Source organism: Phalacrocorax carbo, chromosome 10 (genome assembly GCF_963921805.1).
Source record: "Phalacrocorax carbo chromosome 10, bPhaCar2.1, whole genome shotgun sequence".
NCBI classification, from domain to species: domain Eukaryota; kingdom Metazoa; phylum Chordata; class Aves; order Suliformes; family Phalacrocoracidae; genus Phalacrocorax; species Phalacrocorax carbo.
This window is the reverse complement of record NC_087522.1, coordinates 65,110-78,980: the sequence shown is the minus strand read 5'-3', so window position 1 is coordinate 78,980 and position 13,871 is coordinate 65,110. Positions and strand designations below refer to the sequence as shown.

The 13,871-nt window shown below is 60.3% G+C and overlaps 2 long non-coding RNA genes across 2 annotated transcripts; both read left to right on the top strand.

Moving 5' to 3' along the window:
- Positions 1 to 5,523: 5,523 nt before the first annotated feature.
- LOC135315100 (uncharacterized) lies at positions 5,524 to 7,072 on the top strand. The gene is made up of 3 exons (XR_010374546.1): positions 5,524 to 5,578; positions 5,677 to 5,783; positions 6,819 to 7,072. It is a non-coding gene; the product is annotated as an uncharacterized LOC135315100 (long non-coding RNA).
- Positions 7,073 to 11,863: 4,791 nt separating this feature from the next.
- On the top strand, positions 11,864 to 13,412 carry LOC135315099 (uncharacterized). The gene is made up of 3 exons (XR_010374545.1): positions 11,864 to 11,918; positions 12,017 to 12,123; positions 13,159 to 13,412. It is a non-coding gene; the product is annotated as an uncharacterized LOC135315099 (long non-coding RNA).
- The last annotated feature ends 459 nt before the right edge of the window (positions 13,413 to 13,871 follow it).

The window sequence follows — 13,871 nt, the reverse complement described above, 5'->3', positions numbered from 1 at the left end:
GCTGTTGGTGTTCTCTGGTGTTGCCGTAGGGCCTGCCGACGTCACCGTCGGGGTCCCGCAGGCGGTCTTGCCGGAAGGGGGGTTCCGTCTGGGTGTCGCCGTTCTCTCCGAGAGCTGCCTCTCATCCTTCGGGGTGCGTTGCCTGTAGCGTTCTGCGTAGCGTTGTTCTGTGTGTGTCTTGGAGCCGCCCTGCCCAGGGATGGAGACTCAGGGCAAGGTGGGTGGTGCTGGCATCTAGGGATGTGCCCAGGCTTTTGGGGGGGGGGGAGGGGGGGAAGGAATTTTGCAGCCGTCTTGGATCGAGTGGCTGTTGTCGGTGGGTGAGGGGAGTAAATCCTGTTGGGTTTTGTGGGCCCCCAGGGAACAACCGTAGGTGTCTGGGAGAGGGAGCTGGAGTCTTAGCTGAGCAGGTAGCATGTCAAGGGTGTTCTGGCTTGTCTGTGTGCTGGGCTTAATGTTTGATGTATTGTGCTTATGTTTAGGAGCCGCCCTAGTTGGGCTCTCAAGGGGTGTTCCTACATGCGATCGAGACCCGTGTCATGGTTCAGCTGTGGCCGTGCATGCAGGTGACTTGTTTGACATCGGTTTGGCAGGTGCCGAGGGAGGAGTCGTGCAGGGTGATGGAGGGCGGCACTGTCAGCAGGTGAGTTGGTGCGTGGTGTATCTAGATGGAAGATGTGGCTGCTGGCTGTACGAGCCCATTGTGGTAATTTTTCTTTGGGCGCATGCGAGGAGCCGAGCGGGATCTGGGCACCGGAGGGGAATCGCACGGGGTGAGCGGTGACGGGTGGGCTGAAGCGTAGCGATTCGTCCTGAGGTGTCGCGTTGCAGGTGGTTGTGAGCAACGTGCGTTTGGCTCTTGCAGGTGGTGGGCGAGCCTCAAGGTGGCGACCGTATCTGATGGAGGCCAGGCAGGTGAGCTGTCGAGGGAAAGGTGCGCGTCTGAGATGGGGGAGGTTTGTGCGGGTATGCTGAGACTCCCGCAGCACCTGAGCGGGTCCTTTTTTGCTTGGGTTCTTGCAGGTGCCGCCCGCAGGCTTCGGAGGGGAGACGCCGCATGCCGACGAGAGGTCCGAGAGGTGAGGGGGTTGAAGGCCAGGCTGTTGTTTGAGAGCAAGGTGTCGTACGGCCACTCAATTGAAGCGTTTGTCTCTGGTTCTGCAGGTTGTGCGCCGGCTGCCTTTGGGCCTGGATGCGCGTTTGAGGTGAGCTGGGTCGCAGAGGGGAGGGGCGCGGGGCTGGTGTGGTTCGTTCTTCCTTTTTTGGCAGAGCGACGGTAACTTTGTGTGTCCTGTGGTATCTCTAGGGGCCGCAGGGGGTGGCGTTCGTCCTCGTCCGGAATGGGCACGGATCAGCCGGGTGCACGTGAGGTGGGGGACGTTGCGGGGTAGGTCCTTGTTGAGTGATGGGATGCTGACTGCCAGGGCGGTGTGTGTCTTTCTGTTGTTTTTGTTTAGATGATGAAAAGGCAGCTGGGACTTGGAGGACCGATGCAGTGGGCTGCCTGTGCGCTTGTTCTTCTGAAGGATGGGTGGACCGGGACTCTGGGCCCCTTGAAAGCTAAGTTGAGGCAACGGTGCTGAGGAAGGGGTTGGGGGAGGGAGGGGTTTTCAGGATGGTGCAGCGGAGCGGGCTGTCCGGGAAGCGGTCCCCTTTGGGAGCAGGGAAAAGGAGCAGGTTCCTCTGCAACGTGACGGGAACGTGTGCCGGGCAGGGCGGTTCCAGGCTGTGTGCGTTATTGTGCAGTGTGTGTGTTTTGTGTTGGGTGTCTCCGACCTTCCTCGGGTCTCGGTTGCTCTCTTTGTTCTTTAGGAGCCAGGCAGGTGCCTCGGCAGCGTTGGTAGTGCCCGGCGAGGCCCTAGTCGTGGGCTCGGCGCCCATCGGGCACTTCTCTTCTGGCATCGCAAGCTTCAGGCGTGGATTGTTTTGGCGTCTCGGACGTCGTCGTTCCCGGCTGCGTGAGCAGCGCCGCTCTGTCGCTGTGAGTTTTTTGGGGACTGGCATTTCTTCCTCGCATCCGTAGGCGGTTAGGTCTTGAAGCTGGGCTGGTTGCGCGTCTGTCGTCTCGGTTGTGAGAGGAAGCTCTTGTCACGGGCCACGAAGCTGTCGGCGTTCTCTGGTGTTGCCGTAGGGCCTGCCGACGTCACCGTCGGGGTCCCGCAGGCGGTCTTGCCGGAAGGGGGGTTCCGTCTGGGTGTCGCCGTTCTCTCCGAGAGCTGCCTCTCATCCTTCGGGGTGCGTTGCCTGTAGCGTTCTGCGTAGCGTTGTTCTGTGTGTGTCTTGGAGCCGCCCTGCCCGGGGATGGAGACTCAGGGCAAGGTGGGTGGTGCTGGCATCTAGGGATGCGCCCAGGCTTTTGGGGGGGGGGAGGGGGGGAAGGAATTTTGCAGCCGTCTTGGATCGAGTGGCTGTTGTCGGTGGGTGAGGGGAGTAAATCCTGTTGGGTTTTGTGGGCCCCCAGGGAACAACCGTAGGTGTCTGGGAGAGGGAGCTGGAGTCTTAGCTGAGCAGGTAGCATGTCAAGGGTGTTCTGGCTTGTCTGTGTGCTGGGCTTAATGTTTGATGTATTGTGCTTATGTTTAGGAGCCACCCTAGTTGGGCTCTCAAGGGGGTGTTCCCACATGCGATCGAGACCCGTGTCATGGTTCAGCTGTGGCCGTGCATGCAGGTGACTTGTTTGACATCGGTTTGGCAGGTGCCGAGGGAGGAGTCGTGCAGGGTGATGGAGGACGGCGCTGTCAGCGGGTGAGTTGGTGCGTGGTGTATCTAGATGGAAGATGTGGCTGCTGGCTGTACGAGCCCATTGTGGTAATTTTTCTTTGGGCGCATGCGAGGAGCCGAGCGGGATCTGGGCACCGGAGGGGAATCGCACGGGGTGAGCGGTGACGGGTGGGCTGAAGCATAGCGATTCGTCCTGAGGTGCCGCGTTGCAGGTGGTCGCGAGCAACGTGCGTTTGGCTCTTGCAGGTGGTGGGCGAGCCTCAAGATGGCGACCGTATCTGATGGAGGCCAGGCAGGTGAGCTGTCGAGGGAAAGGTGCGTGTCTGAGATGGGGGCGGTTGGTGCGGGTGTCCTGAGACTCCCGCAGCACCTGAGCGGGTCCTTTTTTGCTTGGGTTCTTGCAGGTGCCGCCCGCAGGCTTCGGAGGGGAGACGCCGCATGCCGACGAGAGGTCCGAGAGGTGAGGGGGTTGAAGGCCAGGCTGTTGTTTGAGAGCAAGGTGTCGTACGGCCACTCAATGGAAGCGTTTGTCTCTGGCTTTGCAGGTTGTGCGCCGGCTGCCTTTGGGCCTGGATGCGCGTTTGAGGTGAGCTGGGTCGCAGAGGGGAGGGGCGCGGGGCTGGTGTGGTTCGCTCTTCCTTTTTTGGCAGAGCGACGGTAACTTTGTGTGTCCTGTGGTATCTCTAGGGGCCGCAGGGGGTGGCGTTCGTCGTCGTCCGGAATGGGCACGGATCAGCCGGGTGCACGTGAGGTGGGGGACGTTGCGGGGGTAGGTCCTTGTTGAGTGACGGGATGCTGACTGCCAGGGCGGTGTGTGTCTTTTTGTTGTTTTTGTTTAGATGATGAAAAGGCACCTGGCACTTGGAGGACCGATGCAGTGGGCTGCCTGTGCGCTTGTTCTTCTGAAGGATGGGTGGACCGGGACTCTGGGCCCCTTGAAAGCTAAGTTGAGGCAACGGTGCTGAGGAAGGGGTTGGGGGAGGGAGGGGTTTTAAGGATGGTGCAGCGGAGCGGGCTGTCCGGGAAGCGGTCCCCTTTGGGAGCAGGGAAAAGGAGCAGGTTCCTCTGCAACGTGACGGGAACGTGTGGCGGGCAGGGCGGTTCCAGGCTGTGTGCGTTATTGTGCAGTGTGTGTGTTTTGTGTTGGGTGTCTCCGACCTTCCTCGGGTCTCGGTTGCTCTCTTTGTTCTTTAGGAGCCGGGCAGGTGCCTCGGCAGCGTTGGTAGTGCCCGGCGAGGCCCTAGTCGTGGGCTCGGCGCCCATCGGGCGCTTCTCTTCTGGCATCGCAAGCTTCAGGCGTGGATTGTTTTGGCGTCTCGGACGGTCGTCTTGGGCGGCGTCGTTCCCGGCTGCGTGAGCGGCTCCGCTCTGTGGCTGTGAGTTTTTTGGGGACTGGCATTTCTTCCTCGCATCCTTAGGCGGTTAGGTCTTGAAGCTGGGCTGGTTGCGCGTCTGTCGTCTCGGTTGTGAGAGGAAGCTCTTGTCACGGGCCACGAAGCTGTCAGCGTTCTCTGGTGTTGCCGTAGGGCCTGCCGACGTCACCGTCGGGGTCCCGCAGGCGGTCTTGCTGGAAGGGGGGTTCCGTCTGGGTGTCGCCGTTCTCTCCGAGAGCTGCCTCTCATCCTTCGGGGTGCGTTGCCTGTAACGTTCTGCGTAGCGTTGTTCTGTGTGTGTCTTGGAGCCGCCCTGCCCGGGGATGTAGAGTCAGGGCAAGGTGGGTGGTGCTGGCATCTAGGGATGCGCCCAGGCTTTTGGGAGGGGGGAGGGGGGGAAGGAATTTTGCAGCCGTCTTGGATCGAGTGGCTGTTGTCGGTGGGTGAGGGGAGTAAATCCTGTTGGGTTTTGTGGGCCCCCAGGGAACAACCGTAGGTGTCTGGGAGAGGGAGCTGGAGTCTTAGCTGAGCAGGTAGCATGTCAAGGGTGTTCTGGCTTGTCTGTGCGCTGGGCTTAATGTTTGATGTATTGTGCTTATGTTTAGGAGCCGCCCTAGTTGGGCTCTCAAGGGGTGTTCCTACATGCGATCGAGACCCGTGTCATGGTTCAGCTGTGGCCGTGCATGCAGGTGACTTGTTTGACATCAGTTTGGCAGGTGCCGAGGGAGGAGTCGTGCAGCGTGATGGAGGACGGCGCTGTCAGCAGGTGAGTTGGTGCGTGGTGTATCTAGATGGAAGATGTGGCTGCTGGCTGTACGAGCCCATTGTGGTAACTTTTCTTTTTGGGCGCATGCGAGGAGCCGAGCGGGATCTGGGCACCGGAGGGGAATCGCACGGGGTGAGCGGTGACGGGTGGGCTGAAGCGTAGCGATTCGTCCTGAGGTGTCGCGTTGCAGGTGGTCGCGAGCAACATGCGTTTGGCTCTTGCAGGTGGTGGGCGAGCCTCAAGATGGCGACCGTATCTGATGGAGGCCAGGCAGGTGAGCTGTCGAGGGAAAGGTGCGTGTCTGAGATGGGGGAGGTTTGTGCGGGTATGCTGAGACTCCCGCAGCACCTGAGCGGGTCCTTTTTTGCTTGGGTTCTTGCAGGTGCCGCCCGCAGGCTTCGGAGGGGAGACGCCGCATGCCGACGAGAGGTCCGAGAGGTGAGGGGGTTGAAGGCCAGGCTGTTGTTTGAGAGCAAGGTGTCGTACGGCCACTCAATGGAAGCGTTTGTCTCTGGTTCTGCAGGTTGTGCGCCGGGTGCCTTTGGGCCTGGATGCGCGTTTGAGGTGAGCTGGGTCGCAGAGGGGAGGGGCGTGGGGCTGGTGTGGTTCGTTCTTCCTTTTTTGGCAGAGTGACGGTAACTTTGTGTATCCTGTGGTATCTCTAGGGGCCGCAGGGGATGGTGTTCGTCCTCGTCCGGAATGGGCGCGGAGCAGCCGGGTGCGCGTGAGGTGGGGGACGTTGCGGGGTAGGTCCTTGTTGAGTGATGGGATGCTGACTGCCAGGGCGGTGTGTGTCTTTTTGTTGTTTTTGTTTAGATGATGAAAAGGCACCTGGCACTTGGAGGACCGATGCAGTGGGCTGCCTGTGCGCTTGTTCTTCTGAAGGATGGGTGGACTGAGACTCTCGGCCCCTTGAAAGCTAAGTTGAGGCAACGGTGCTGAGGAAGGGGTTGGGGGAGGGAGGGGTTTTAAGGATGGTGCAGCGGAGCGGGCTGTCCGGGAAGCGGTCCCCTTTGGGAGCAGGGAAAAGGAGCAGGTTCCTCTTGAATGTGACGGGACCGTGTGCCGGGCAGTGCGGTTCCAGGCTGTGTGCGTTATTGTGCAGTGTGTGTGTTTTGTGTTGGGTGTCTCCGACCTTCCTCGGGTCTCGGTTGCTCTCTTTGTTCTTTAGGAGCCAGGCAGGTGCCTCGGCAGCGTTGGTAGTGCCCGGCGAGGCCCTAGTCGTGGGCTCGGCGCCCATCGGGCGCTTCTCTTTTGGCGTCGCAAGCTTCCGGCGTGGATCGTTTTGGCGTCTCGGATGGTCGTCTTGCGCGTCGTCGTTCCCGGCTGCGTGAGCAGCGCCGCTCTGTCGCTGTGAGTTTTTTGGGGACTGGCATTTCTTCCTCGCGTCCTTAGGCGGTTAGGTCTTGAAGCTGGGCTGGTTGCGCGTCTGTCGTCTCGGTTGTGAGAGGAAGCTCTTGTCACGGGCCACGAAGCTGTCGGCGTTCTCTGGCGTTGCCGTAGGGCCTGCCGACGTCACCGTCGGGGTCCCGCAGGCGGTCTTGCCGGACGGGGGGTTCCGTCTGGGTGTCGTCGTTCTCTCCGAGAGCTGCCTCTCATCCTTTGGGGTGCGTTGCTTGTAGCGTTCTGTGTAGCGTTGTTCTGTGTTTGTCTTGGAGCCGCCCTGCCCGGGGATGTAGAGTCAGGGCAAGGTGGGTGGTGCTGGCATCTAGGGATGCGCCCAGGTTTTTGAGTGGGGGGGGAGGGGGGGAAGGAGTTTTGCAGCCGTCTTGGATCAAGTGGCTGTTGTCGGTGGGTGAGGGAAGTAATTCCTGTTGGGTTTTGTGGGCCCCCAGGGAACAACCGTAGGTGTCTGGGAGAGGGAGCTGGAGTCTTAGCTGAGCAGGTAGCATGTCAAGGGTGTTCTGGCTTGTCTGTGCGCTGGGCTTAATGTTTGATGTATTGTGCTCATGTTTAAGAGCCGCCCTAGTTGGGCGCTCGAGGGGTGTTCCTACATGCGATCGAGACCTGTGTTGTGGTTCAGCTGTCGCTGTGCATGCAGGTGACTTGTTTGACATCGGTTTGGCAGGTGCCGAGGGAGGAGTCGTGCAGGGTGATGGAGGACGGCGCTGTCAGCGGGTGAGTTGGTGCGTGGTGTATCTAGATGGAAGATGTGGCTGCTGGCTGTACGAGCCCATTGTGGTAATTTTTCTTTTTGGACGCATGCGAGGAGCCGAGCGGGATCTGGGCACCGGAGGGGAATCGCACGGGGTGAGCGGTGACGGGTGGGCTGAAGCGTAGCGATTTGTCCTGAGGTGTCGCGTTGCAGGTGGTCGCGAGCAACATGCGTTTGGCTCTTGCAGGTGGTGGGCGAGCCTCAAGATGGCGACCGTATCTGATGGAGGCCAGGCAGGTGAGCTGTGGAGGAAAAGGTGCGCGTCTGAGATGGGGGAGGTTTGTGCGGGTATGCTGAGACTCCCGCAGCACCTGAGCGGGTCCTTTTTTGCTTGGGTTCTTGCAGGTGCCGCCCGCAGGCTTCGGAGGGGAGACGCCGCATGCCGACGAGAGGTCCGAGAGGTGAGGGGGTTGAAGGCCAGGCTGTTGTTTGAGAGCAAGGTGTCGTACGGCCACTCAATGGAAGCGTTTGTCTCTGGCTTTGCAGGTTGTGCGCTGGCTGCCTTTGGGCCTGGATGCGCGTTTGAGGTGAGCTGGGTCGCAGAGGGGAGGGGCGTGGGGCTGGTGTGGTTCGTTCTTCCTTTTTTTGGCAGAGCGACGGTAACTTTGTGTATCCTGTGGTATCTCTAGGGGCCGCAGGGGATGGTGTTCGTCCTCGTCCGGAATGGGCGCGGAGCAGCCGGGTGCGCGTGAGGTGGGGGACGTTGCGGGGTAGGTCCTTGTTGAGTGATGGGATGCTGACTGCCAGGGCGGTGTGTGTCTTTTTGTTGTTTTTGTTTAGATGATGAAAAGGCACCTGGCCCTTGGAGGACCGATGCAGTGGGCTGCCTGTGCGCTTGTTCTTCTGAAGGATGGGTGGACCGGGACTCTGGGCCCCTTGAAAGCTAAGTTGAGGCAACGGTGCTGAGGAAGGGGTTGGGGGAGGGAGGGGTTTTAAGGATGGTGCAGCGGAGCGGGCTGTCTGGGAAGCGGTCCCCTTTGGGAGCAGGGAAAAGGAGCAGGTTCCTCTTGAATGTGACGGGACCGTGTGCCGGGCAGTGCGGTTCCAGGCTGTGTGCGTTATTGTGCAGCGTGTCTGTGTTTTGTGTTGGGTGTCTCCGACCTTCCTCGGGTCTCGGTTGCTCTCTTTGTTCTTTAGGAGCCAGGCAGGTGCCTCGGCAGCGTTGGTAGTGCCCGGCGAGGCCCTAGTCGTGGGCTTGGCGCCCATCGGGCGCTTCTCTTTTGGCGTCGCAAGCTTCAGGCGTGGATCGTTTTGGCGTCTCGGACGGTCGTCTTGGGCGGTGTCGTTCCCGGCCGCGTGAGCGGCGCCGCTCTGTCGCTGTGAGTTTTTTGGGGACTGGCACTTCTTCCTTGCATCCGTAGGCGGTTAGGTCTTGAAGCTGGGCTGGTTGCGCGTCTGTCGTCTCGGTTGTGAGAGGAAGCTCTTGTCACGGGCCACGAAGCTGTCGGCGTTCTCTGGCGTTGCCGTAGGGCCTGCCGACGTCACCGTCGGGGTCCCTCGGGCGGTCTTGCCGGACGGGGGGTTCCGTCTGGGTGTCGTCGTTCTCTCCGAGAGCTGCCTCTCATCCTTTGGGGTGCGTTGCTTGTAGCGTTCTGTGTAGCGTTGTTCTGTGTTTGTCTTGGAGCCGCCCTGCCCGGGGATGTAGAGTCAGGGCAAGGTGGGTGGTGCTGGCATCTAGGGATGCGCCCAGGTTTTTGAGTGGGGGGGGAGGGGGGGAAGGAGTTTTGCAGCCGTCTTGGATCAAGTGGCTGTTGTCGGTGGGTGAGGGAAGTAATTCCTGTTGGGTTTTGTGGGCCCCCAGGGAACAACCATAGGTGTCTGGGGGAGGGAGCTAGAGTCTTAGCTGAGCAGGTAGCATGTCAAGGGTGTTCTGGCTTGTCTGTGCGCTGGGCTTAATGTTTGATGTATTGTGCTCATGTTTAAGAGCCGCCCTAGTTGGGCGCTCGAGGGGTGTTCCTACATGCGATCGAGACCTGTGTTGTGGTTCAGCTGTGGCCGTGCATGCAGGTGACTTGTTTGACATCGGTTTGGCAGGTGCCGAGGGAGGAGTCGTGCAGGGTGATGGAGGACGGCGCTGTCAGCGGGTGAGTTGGTGCGTGGTGTATCTAGATGGAAGATGTGGCTGCTGGCTGTACGAGCCCATTGTGGTAATTTTTCTTTGGGCGCATGCGAGGAGCCGAGCGGGATCTGGGCACCGGAGGGGAATCGCACAGGGTGAGCGGTGATGGGTGGGCTGAAGTGTAGCGATTCGTCCTGAGGTGTCGCGTTGCAGGTGGTCGCGAGCAACATGCGTTTGGCTCTTGCAGGTGGTGGGCGAGCCTCAAGGTGGCGACCGTATCTGATGGAGGCCAGGCAGGTGAGCTGTCGAGGGAAAGGTGCGTGTCTGAGATGGGGGCGGTTGGTGCGGGTGTCCTGAGACTCCCGCAGCACCTGAGCGGGTCCTTTTTTGCTTGGGTTCTTGCAGGTGCCGCCCGCAGGCTTCGGAGGGGAGACGCCGCATGCCGACGAGAGGTCCGAGAGGTGAGGGGGTTGAAGGCCAGGCTGTTGTTTGAGAGCAAGGTGTTGTACGGCCACTCAATGGAAGCGTTTGTCTCTGGCTTTGCAGGTTGTGCGCCGGCTGCCTTTGGGCCTGGATGCGCGTTTGAGGTGAGCTGGGTCGCAGAGGGGAGGGGCGCGGGGCTGGTGTGGTTCGTTCTTCCTTTTTTGGCAGAGCGACGGTAACTTTGTGTGTCCTGTGGTATCTCTAGGGGCCGCAGGGGATGGTGTTCGTCCTCGTCCGGAATGGGCACGGATCAGCCGGGTGCACGTGAGGTGGGGGACGTTGTGGGGTAGGTCCTTGTTGAGTGACGGGATGCTGACTGCCAGGGCGGTGTGTGTCTTTTTGTTGTTTTTGTTTAGATGATGAAAAGGCACCTGGCACTTGGAGGACCGATGCAGTGGGCTGCCTGTGCGCTTGTTCTTCTGAAGGATGGGTGGACCGGGACTCTGGGCCCCTTGAAAGCTAAGTTGAGGCAACGGTGCTGAGGAAGGGGTTGGGGGAGGGAGGGGTTTTAAGGATGGTGCAGCGGAGCGGGCTGTCCGGGAAGCGGTCCCCTTTGGGAGCAGGGAAAAGGAGCAGGTTCCTCTTGAATGTGACGGGACCGTGTGGCGGGCAGGGCGGTTCCAGGCTGTGTGCGTTATTGTGCAGTGTGTGTGTTTTGTGTTGGGTGTCTCCGACCTTCCTCGGGTCTCGGTTGCTCTCTTTGTTCTTTAGGAGCCGGGCAGGTGCCTCGGCAGCGTTGGTAGTGCCCGGCGAGGCCCTAGTCGTGGGCTTGGCGCCCATCGGGCGCTTCTCTTCTGGCATCGCAAGCTTCCGGCGTGGATTGTTTTGGCGTCTCGGACGTCGTCGTTCCCGGCTGCGTGAGCGGCGCCGCTCTGTGGCTGTGAGTTTTTTGGGGACTGGCGTTTCTTCCTTGCATCCTTAGGCGGTTAGGTCTTGAAGCTGGGCTGGTTGCGCGTCTGTCGTCTCGGTTGTGAGAGGAAGCTCTTGTCACGGGCCACGAAGCTGTCAGCGTTCTCTGGTGTTGCCGTAGGGCCTGCTGACGTCACCGTCGGGGTCCCGCAGGCGGTCTTGCTGGAAGGGGGGTTCCGTCTGGGTGTCGCCGTTCTCTCCGAGAGCTGCCTCTCATCCTTCGGGGTGCGTTGCCTGTAGCGTTCTGCGTAGCGTTGTTCTGTGTGTGTCTTGGAGCCGCCCTGCCCGGGGATGGAGACTCAGGGCAAGGTGGGTGGTGCTGGCATCTAGGGATGCGCCCAGGCTTTTGGGGGGGGGGAGGGGGGGAAGGAATTTTGCAGCCGTCTTGGATCGAGTGGCTGTTGTCGGTGGGTGAGGGGAGTAAATCCTGTTGGGTTTTGTGGGCCCCCAGGGAACAACCGTAGGTGTCTGGGAGAGGGAGCTGGAGTCTTAGCTGAGCAGGTAGCATGTCAAGGGTGTTCTGGCTTGTCTGTGCGCTGGGCTTAATGTTTGATGTATTGTGCTTATGTTTAGGAGCCACCCTAGTTGGGCTCTCAAGGGGTGTTCCTACATGCGATCGAGACCCGTGTCATGGTTCAGCTGTGGCCGTGCATGCAGGTGACTTGTTTGACATCATTTTGGCAGGTGCCGAGGGAGGAGTCGTGCAGCGTGATGGAGGACGGCGCTGTCAGCAGGTGAGTTGGTGCGTGGTGTATCTAGATGGAAGATGTGGCTGCTGGCTGTACGAGCCCATTGTGGTAATTTTTCTTTTTGGGCGCATGCGAGGAGCCGAGCGGGATCTGGGCACCGGAGGGGAATCGCACGGGGTGAGCGGTGATGGGTGGGCTGAAGTGTAGCGATTCGTCCTGAGGTGTCGCGTTGCAGGTGGTCGCGAGCAACATGCGTTTGGCTCTTGCAGGTGGTGGGCGAGCCTCAAGATGGCGACCGTATCTGATGGAGGCCAGGCAGGTGAGCTGTCGAGGGAAAGGTGCGTGTCTGAGATGGGGGAGGTTTGTGCGGGTATGCTGAGACTCCCGCAGCACCTGAGCGGGTCCTTTTTTGCTTGGGTTCTTGCAGGTGCCGCCCGCAGGCTTCGGAGGGGAGACGCCGCATGCCGACGAGAGGTCCGAGAGGTGAGGGGGTTGAAGGCCAGGCTGTTGTTTGAGAGCAAGGTGTCGTACGGCCACTCAATGGAAGCGTTTGTCTCTGGTTCTGCAGGTTGTGCGCCGGGTGCCTTTGGGCCTGGATGCGCGTTTGAGGTGAGCTGGGTCGCAGAGGGGAGGGGCGTGGGGCTGGTGTGGTTCGTTCTTCCTTTTTTGGCAGAGTGACAGTAACTTTGTGTATCCTGTGGTATCTCTAGGGGCCGCAGGGGATGGTGTTCGTCCTCGTCCGGAATGGGCGCGGAGCAGCCGGGTGCGCGTGAGGTGGGGGACGTTGCGGGGTAGGTCCTTGTTGAGTGATGGGATGCTGACTGCCAGGGCGGTGTGTGTCTTTTTGTTGTTTTTGTTTAGATGATGAAAAGGCACCTGGCACTTGGAGGACCGATGCAGTGGGCTGCCTGTGCGCTTGTTCTTCTGAAGGATGGGTGGACTGAGACTCTCGGCCCCTTGAAAGCTAAGTTGAGGCAACGGTGCTGAGGAAGGGGTTGGGGGAGGGAGGGGTTTTAAGGATGGTGCAGCGGAGCGGGCTGTCCGGGAAGCGGTCCCCTTTGGGAGCAGGGAAAAGGAGCAGGTTCCTCTTGAATGTGACGGGACCGTGTGCCGGGCAGTGCGGTTCCAGGCTGTGTGCGTTATTGTGCAGTGTGTGTGTTTTGTGTTGGGTGTCTCCGACCTTCCTCGGGTCTCGGTTGCTCTCTTTGTTCTTTAGGAGCCAGGCAGGTGCCTCGGCAGCGTTGGTAGTGCCCAGCGAGGCCCTAGTCGTGGGCTCGGCGCCCATCGGGCGCTTCTCTTTTGGCGTCGCAAGCTTCAGGCGTGGATCGTTTTGGCGTCTCGGATGGTCGTCTTGCGCGTCGTCGTTCCCGGCTGCGTGAGCAGCGCCGCTCTGTCGCTGTGAGTTTTTTGGGGACTGGCATTTCTTCCTCGCGTCCTTAGGCGGTTAGGTCTTGAAGCTGGGCTGGTTGCGCGTCTGTCGTCTCGGTTGTGAGAGGAAGCTCTTGTCACGGGCCACGAAGCTGTCGGCGTTCTCTGGCGTTGCCGTAGGGCCTGCCGACGTCACCGTCGGGGTCCCTCGGGCGGTCTTGCCGGACGGGGGGTTCCGTCTGGGTGTCGCCGTTCTCTCCGAGAGCTGCCTCTCATCCTTTGGGGTGCGTTGCTTGTAGCGTTCTGTGTAGCGTTGTTCTGTGTTTGTCTTGGAGCCGCCCTGCCCGGGGATGTAGAGTCAGGGCAAGGTGGGTGGTGCTGGCATCTAGGGATGCGCCCAGGTTTTTGAGTGGGGGGGGAGGGGGGGAAGGAGTTTTGCAGCCGTCTTGGATCAAGTGGCTGTTGTCGGTGGGTGAGGGAAGTAATTCCTGTTGGGTTTTGTGGGCCCCCAGGGAACAACCGTAGGTGTCTGGGAGAGGGAGCTGGAGTCTTAGCTGAGCAGGTAGCATGTCAAGGGTGTTCTGGCTTGTCTGTGCGCTGGGCTTAATGTTTGATGTATTGTGCTCATGTTTAAGAGCCGCCCTAGTTGGGCGCTCGAGGGGTGTTCCTACATGCGATCGAGACCTGTGTTGTGGTTCAGCTGTCGCTGTGCATGCAGGTGACTTGTTTGACATCGGTTTGGCAGGTGCCGAGGGAGGAGTCGTGCAGGGTGATGGAGGACGGCGCTGTCAGCGGGTGAGTTGGTGCGTGGTGTATCTAGATGGAAGATGTGGCTGCTGGCTGTACGAGCCCATTGTGGTAATTTTTCTTTTTGGACGCATGCGAGGAGCCGAGCGGGATCTGGGCACCGGAGGGGAATCGCACGGGGTGAGCGGTGACGGGTGGGCTGAAGCGTAGCGATTTGTCCTGAGGTGTCGCGTTGCAGGTGGTCGCGAGCAACATGCGTTTGGCTCTTGCAGGTGGTGGGCGAGCCTCAAGATGGCGACCGTATCTGATGGAGGCCAGGCAGGTGAGCTGTGGAGGAAAAGGTGCGCGTCTGAGATGGGGGAGGTTTGTGCGGGTATGCTGAGACTCCCGCAGCACCTGAGCGGGTCCTTTTTTGCTTGGGTTCTTGCAGGTGCCGCCCGCAGGCTTCGGAGGGGAGACGCCGCATGCCGACGAGAGGTCCGAGAGGTGAGGGGGTTGAAGGCCAGGCTGTTGTTTGAGAGCAAGGTGTCGTACGGCCACTCAATGGAAGCGTTTGTCTCTGGCTTTGCAGGTTGTGCGCTGGCTGCCTTTGGGCCTGGAT